Genomic DNA, 6,666 nt, shown 5'->3' with positions numbered 1-6,666 from the left:
GCAGAGAAGGGCAATGATGGAAATGGTGTCAGTGCTGGGAGGAGGCAGAGAGGGAGGGGAGCTGAAGAGCTAAAGCTCTTTCAGTCCTTAGCACCCAGTCCTATGAGAGAAGTTTTACTCCAGTGACCATTCTAGACCCCAAAAAAGAGCAGCCTGGACTGAATAATGTTTATCCCCTGCCCATCTGGGCTTTTCTCCATGCATGGCTCCAAAAAGCCAATATACATGTCTGGCATACTCACAGGATGCTGGGGCTGTGTTGGGGGTATCTTTTGCTCCTGCTTTTTTCTGTGGGACTTGATTAGGAAAGGTCAGTAGGACGGGGAATAGCAAGTGATGAGCCAGCGTGGGGGTAAGAAGCAAGGACAACGGGGAGTGTTAGGGGAAGTGCAAGGAATTCTTTGGAAACCACAGAATTTTGTGGTTTCACAAGCAAAACATCTTTGTTTGCATTCATCTTGCAAACAACATACGAGTGGCAGTTTCTCTTTTATTCCCAATTTGGTGTCTAGTGGAAGCTCTGGCTCCGTGAAAAGTGTTACTGCCCCTGGTATGCAAGAATGAACTTGTGGTCAAGGTCCAGGCCAAGGAACCCAGCTCCTCCGCCAAGCCATGGGCTTCAGCCATGCAGCACGGCAACACGCAGCCCTGCAACTGCAAACGCTGAGCCAAAAAGCTGTTTCTGAGGCCACCAAGTGAGGCATCCAGCTCTGAGGAGCATCAGAAGAGACAGCTTGCTCTTGCCAGTTAGAAATTGCTGAGGAGAGGCTGTAAAAAGAGAAAAAAAAAAAATATATATATATATATATAGTTTATATATATATGTGATATATGTTTATTATATATATAAATATAAACATATACATATGTTTTATATATATAATATATATAAACATATGTATGTTTTTTATATATATATTTATGTGTGTGTGTGTGTGTTTATATGTATATATATATATATAATTTTCCTGGTAAGTGGAACGCCTTTTTGTGTTGGAATTCACAACTTTGGGACATCCGCTGGCTGTTCCCCAGCTTGTCCTTTTCCAAAGAGCAGCCAGACGTGCCTGCCTCTCCCCTCCTGCCCAAAAGCCTGGGTGTCTACGTGCACAGCTGGGCTGCAAGGACCAGGTTCAGTGCAGGTCCTCCTTGGCTGAACCCATCCTTCTTCAAAGATGACCTCAATGCATCATCTGAGCTGGTGTTACCTCCTTTCCAGGAGGTATTCCATGTGTTTTTTAATAATTTCTCCACATGCTTATTATCCTACTTGTATTTTCAGTCCCTATCCCAACTCCTTTGCTATGTGCAGAGCTGCCAACTGCTTTGCACTGCTCCCCCAAATCCCACCTTGGGGTGCACCTTGTGCGAAGCAGCCCTAGGGAACCTACCCTGAAATGCGAGCTGGATTGGGCCTCAGCAGTAAGAGTTTTTAAGGCATGAGAGGAACATGGAAACCACCTTTCACTCCACAGCTGCTCCAGTTATGTGTGAGCCTATTCTGGAGCTGAGAGGGGTTAATCCACGTAACATCAGAGGCACTGTCTGAAAAGAAAGTGAACTGCTGATGGTGCTGCTGCTGCCAGAGCTTTTGATTTCACTTTTAACACATTACTCAAGGTGAAAAAAATAATCTTGGGAGGTAACAAGTGGCCGTGACCAACTGCAGAAGTGGCCTGGAGTGAGCTGAGGGAGCAGCTTTTTTGCATGAAAAAAAAAAAGCAAAGAAAGTTTCAGGTCCCCACCCTTGAAGGTATGGCTGGAAAACGTGCTTACCCTGAGCAGCCTGGGTCAGGGTGTGAGCTCCTGTTCAGTCCTGAGAAAGCCAAACTGGATGAGTAGGACCACAACAGGCTTCTCCCACGCTGGTGTGAACACCTCTGGAAGCTTTGGGGTCCCCAAACCACAGCAGACACCTCACCAGGGGTGCCCAGGCTGCTCCAAGGTGGTTCACGGATGCTGCTCCCTGTGCTTGGGTGGGAAATGTGGCTGTGAGTCAGTGGAGCAAAGACACAATGCACGCAATGGGAAAATATTCAACTCGGTGGCTTTGGCTCAAACAGAGAGCATTTCTCTCGTGCCAGTAGCCTCTCAGAGCTGTGTTTAGTAAGCATCTCCTGCCTTATCTTGACATGAGCCTCAGCTTCAGGAAAACAATGCTCGAGGAATGAAGGGAGCATTTGGCCCTGCCAGCAGTCAGTAAATGGGAACTTAGGTGCCTAATTCGGGTCTGAGGATCTCTCTGTCCCCTTTCTGTGGCTCCTGGCCATCTGCAGACTGTGCTGGAAGCCCTGCAAAGCATGGCACAAGGAGCCCTTCGGCCTCTCTCCTCAAATGATACCTTATCCCTGGGAGGAGAGCTTCGGATTCTGCTTGGATCAGAGATCAGCAGAACAGATAGAGAGGCTGGGCTTAGAGTCAAGGTCAGAAAACTCTGGGTTTTGTTGCCTTTTTTTTTTTTTTTTTTTTTTTTTTTTAGTAAGCCTGATATCCTTTCTTTACTACCCTGCTCCTTTCCACCCCTCATAGGACAGTCTGATATTACAACTCCTGTTAATTATTCATCACAGCCTACATTTGCCAAGGTAGCTGCGCACGTCATGAACTCCCCTAACCTGCCCGATCTAGCCTTATCGGGTTGTAAATTAGCCACTTGCAAGAACAGAGGCAGTGTTGATGAACGGTGGCCACAACATTTCCTCCTGCAAACTGCTTCAGGATGACTCCGCAACATTTTGAAGCACACATGAACCTTGCTTCTCGTTTTGCTGCAATGGTGCCTGGCGAAGGCATCGCTGTGTCCCAGCAGGGCACGTAAGTTTCCTGGCTCTTTATGTCGGGTTGTTCAACATGGTTTAACTCCACAGGAACCACATGATCCTCACGTGCTTAAAAAGGGGCAACATCATTGATTTCAAGGGATTTACACCAGCAGAAAGCCAGCCCAGACAAACTGAACGATCCTAGCCCCTGAAACAGCTGGGACCAATGGATCTGAGAGGGAAACATCTGGTTTACAGGAAGAAGGTCAAAAGCAGGCTACTAGCCAGGAAAGGAATTTGGGATCATGGTAAAAATATCTGTGAAATGTCTGAACGAACCATAGTTAGGAGCAAAAGAGACAGCAGAGACACGACTGGATTGCATTCCTAGGGCAGCACTGCAGATATTCAGGGCTTGGTGCAAGCTGCTTTGGACCGATCCCACTCAGGAGCCACTCAAAATCCCAGTAGTGTGATGGCACTATAAGGGGTGACCAGCCTCCTCTATCTTTTTCCAAATGTTGGGGTGGAAGATAAAGGGGTTTCAGGATGGTGGGAGAGAGCATCCTTCTGAATCAGATGTGAGCTACAGCCAGCACTGCCAGGAGGGAGAGGAGCCTTCCCCAAGCTAACACCAAGGTAGCCCAGGTGCAGCTTCAGTCCACAGGCTCCATTTCACCCATGTGAAACTCTTTGGATGATATCACATTAAAAAATGCAGCAGTATAGTGTCTTGGCTTAAAAGACAGCCTCCTGTGCCGTGGTTATTGCTCCAGCCACATCTTCTGGACCTGTGTGTCCTGACTCCATGCCATCCTAGAGGGATAAGCCAGGGTGGTGCTAGGCTCCCTGCCTCCTGGACCGCTCAGCATCCTTTATTTTGTTTGCTCAGCTGTGGCCTTTTATGAGGGAGTTTCCCTAAAAACAGCATCAGGATGGTGGTGGTGGGGATGATTGCCTTTCTGTCTCCTCCCTGGGAAAGACTGCACCTATTTAAAGAGGCAGATAAATAAATACAGGAGTTTTCCTACACATAGGGTGGGTAAATAGGCTGTTATAAAAGCCTTTGGACAACAGAGCGGTTTGATTAAGTGGCCTAATTTGCAGTGTGGAGCACCTGACAACACATTGCATTAGGGACATTATGTAGGCAGACAACAGGCCGAGCACCTCACTGCTCCCATCCTCGCTGTGTGACCGTGGGGACATGACCTACACCTGGATGCTCTCCTCTGTCCTTCACTCCCTCCTTCCCAGGCAGGTCTTTGGAGCTGGGACAACCTTTAATTGGGGTACATCAGGGCTGCTTCGAGCCCAAAGTGACCCATTTTCTCCTTTCTTCTGTTTCCTTCAGACTTGTCAAGGCACGGGGTCATGTTGGGGGTTTTCTCCTGGAATGATGCTTTGCCTGTCAGTGGGACAGGGTCCTTTCCCATGCCCTCACCTTGCTTAGAAGAGAAGGGCTTACCATGTGTTGTCATAGCTGAGGAAAACGTATTTTGGAGAGGGTTCAGGGTGGAAATCCACGCCAGTGATACTTCTCCAACAGGCAGATGTCCTCACCATGCCTCATGCAGCAAGGTTATCCCCATCCCACGAGTGACTGGAAAAGATGGGCATGGAGATATAAAAGGCAGGAAATCCCTCTGCTAGCACATTCATACAGATACATTCAGGAAAACATCCCTTAGGCAGAAAAAGTGGAGAGAGTGCATCTGTTGGATGGACAAATTGGGAATATTATGTGTAAATATTATTTTGAGTTCCCCACCCCTTTCACAAAATCACAAAATATCCTGAGCTGGAAGGGACCTGCAAGGGTCATCGAGTCCTTATCCTTTATGTCTGTGGGGGATAGCTCCTGAAAATATATCACGGTGGGGAAAATATAATATAATATGAATTATATGAAGTATATTATCACCATGGGAAACAGGACCAAATACCACAGTGTGGATTAGCAGTGCTTTCTCCTTCTGGGAGATATTGCAGCAGGTCAGATGTTCAAGTGCTCAGCTCTCTGGGCTGTGACCTCTTCCAGAAATCTGTCGCCTTGCTCTGGGAGCTCTCCTGGCTCCAGACTGAAAACTTGCCACATATATTTGGGGATTAGAACTAGATGATCTTTAAAGTCCATTCCAACCCGGGCCATTCTATGAGTCTGTATTAGTGGATAGAGAAAAATAAATTAAAAAAAAAAAAAAGCAAGAAGCAACAAACTTCTTCAAGAAGCAGAAACTTCCCAGCCCCACATGGAAGAAAAAGGAGTTTTAAGGAACTTAAGGGTCACCCAAAAAAAGCAATTATCTCGTTGTTCCACTTCTACTTTCATTTCCTAACCTCCTCAGACTTACTTTCACATGGCTGTTGTGGCCGGCGGTCTGACACATTGCCCACCCCGCAGTCCCTGCCCCAGCAGAGCCCTCCTTGTCTCGAGAAGTTTTCAGGGAAAGTTTCATCCAACTGCTTGGCCAGGCATGCTGCCAGCAAAGCCGTCCCCTCTGGGCCCATCAGAAGAGACCTTGTACTACATTTTCCACTATACTTATCTAATCTTGGCTTGCGTCCATCCAGTGTTTGTGCAGTAATTACCTCACTAGGCAAAACAGTTCCACTGCCTAATTGTCTTCACTTGCAGGAAATCGTGCCTAATAACCAGCTAAATTTAATCTCCTTTCCTTGCTCTAGCCATGGCTGCAAACCCATGCAGCCCTTCTCCCTCCGCCTACGGTTCTATTTATGAAGCAGTCATATGTGGAGTGATCTTTGCCCAGAAAAGTTGTGGATTTATCCAGAGAAGCTGTGAATACCCTGCCCCTGGAAGTGTTCAAGGCCAGGCTGGATGGGTTTCGAGAAACCTGGTCTACTAGAAGGTTTCCTTGCCCATGGCAGGGGTTGGAAGTAAATGATCTGTAAGGTCCCTTCCAACCCAAACCATTCTGTGATTTTATGATTCTGTGATATGGCATTATCTACTCTCATTTCTCTTGGTCAAACACACAGAATAATCTTCTAGGTCTTGTGTGAGTCACAGCCATCATCCTTGAGTCATTTTGCTTGGGCCTGTTTGAACTTCTTTCTGCAATCTGCCAGACTGTGTCCAAAACTGAAGAGTGATCAGCTTCCAGGTGCATTGAGTTTGTAGATCAGGCTACCACAAAACAACTTTTTCCTTAGAAAGTAGAGGAATGTAAAAAGAAGAGATTTTTTTTTAATACTTCACTTTCTAGATTTTGAACCTGGAGAACTTATTTTCAACTGTTTTGTCTTTTTTGGTTTGAAAAATGCTTCTTTTTCTTTTTCTTTTTCTTTTTCTTTTTCTTTTTCTTTTTCTTTTTCTTTTTCTTTTTCTTTTTCTTTTTCTTTTTCTTTTTCTTTTTCTTTTTCTTTTTCTTTTTCTTTTTTCTTTTTCTGGATGTAGGAATAGAGGGTATTTTGAGCAAGTTTGCTGATGACACCAAACTTGGAGGAGTTGTGGACTCAAATGAGGGCGTAAAGGCCTTACAGAGGGATCTGGACAGGTTGGAGAGCTGGGCGATCACCAATCGCATGAAGTTCAATAAGAGCAAGTGCCGGGTCCTGCACCTGGGACGGGGAAACCCTGGCTGCACGTACAGACTGGGCGATGAGACGCTGGAGAGCAGCCTAGAAGAGAGGGATCTGGGGGTCGTGGTAGACAGCAAGTTGAATATGAGCCAGCAGTGTGCCCTGGCAGCCAGGAGGGCCAATCGTGTCCTGGGGTGCATCAAGCACGGCATCGCTAGTAGGTCAAGGGAGGTGATTGTCCCGCTCTACTCTGCGCTGGTGCGGCCTCACCTCGAGTACTGTGTGCAGTTCTGGGCACCACAGTATAAAAAGGACATGAAACTGTTGGAGAGTGTCCAGAGGAGGGCTACGAAGATGG

General features: G+C 46.7%; 1 long non-coding RNA gene across 1 annotated transcript; it reads right to left on the bottom strand.

Annotated features, from left to right (window-relative positions):
- Positions 1 to 555: 555 nt before the first annotated feature.
- LOC309874749 lies at positions 556 to 4,340 on the bottom strand. The gene is made up of 3 exons (XR_014316904.1): positions 4,231 to 4,340; positions 1,777 to 1,971; positions 556 to 768 (listed from the first exon to the last, which is right to left on the bottom strand). It is a non-coding gene; the product is annotated as an uncharacterized lncRNA (long non-coding RNA).
- Between the last annotated feature and the right edge of the window lie 2,326 nt (positions 4,341 to 6,666).

Source organism: Aythya marila (genome assembly GCF_965140915.1).
Source record: "Aythya marila genome assembly, chromosome: 1".
Lineage (NCBI taxonomy): Eukaryota > Metazoa > Chordata > Aves > Anseriformes > Anatidae > Aythya > Aythya marila.
Note: the sequence above shows the minus strand (reverse complement) of the source record. Positions and strands in the feature narration are given on the sequence as shown.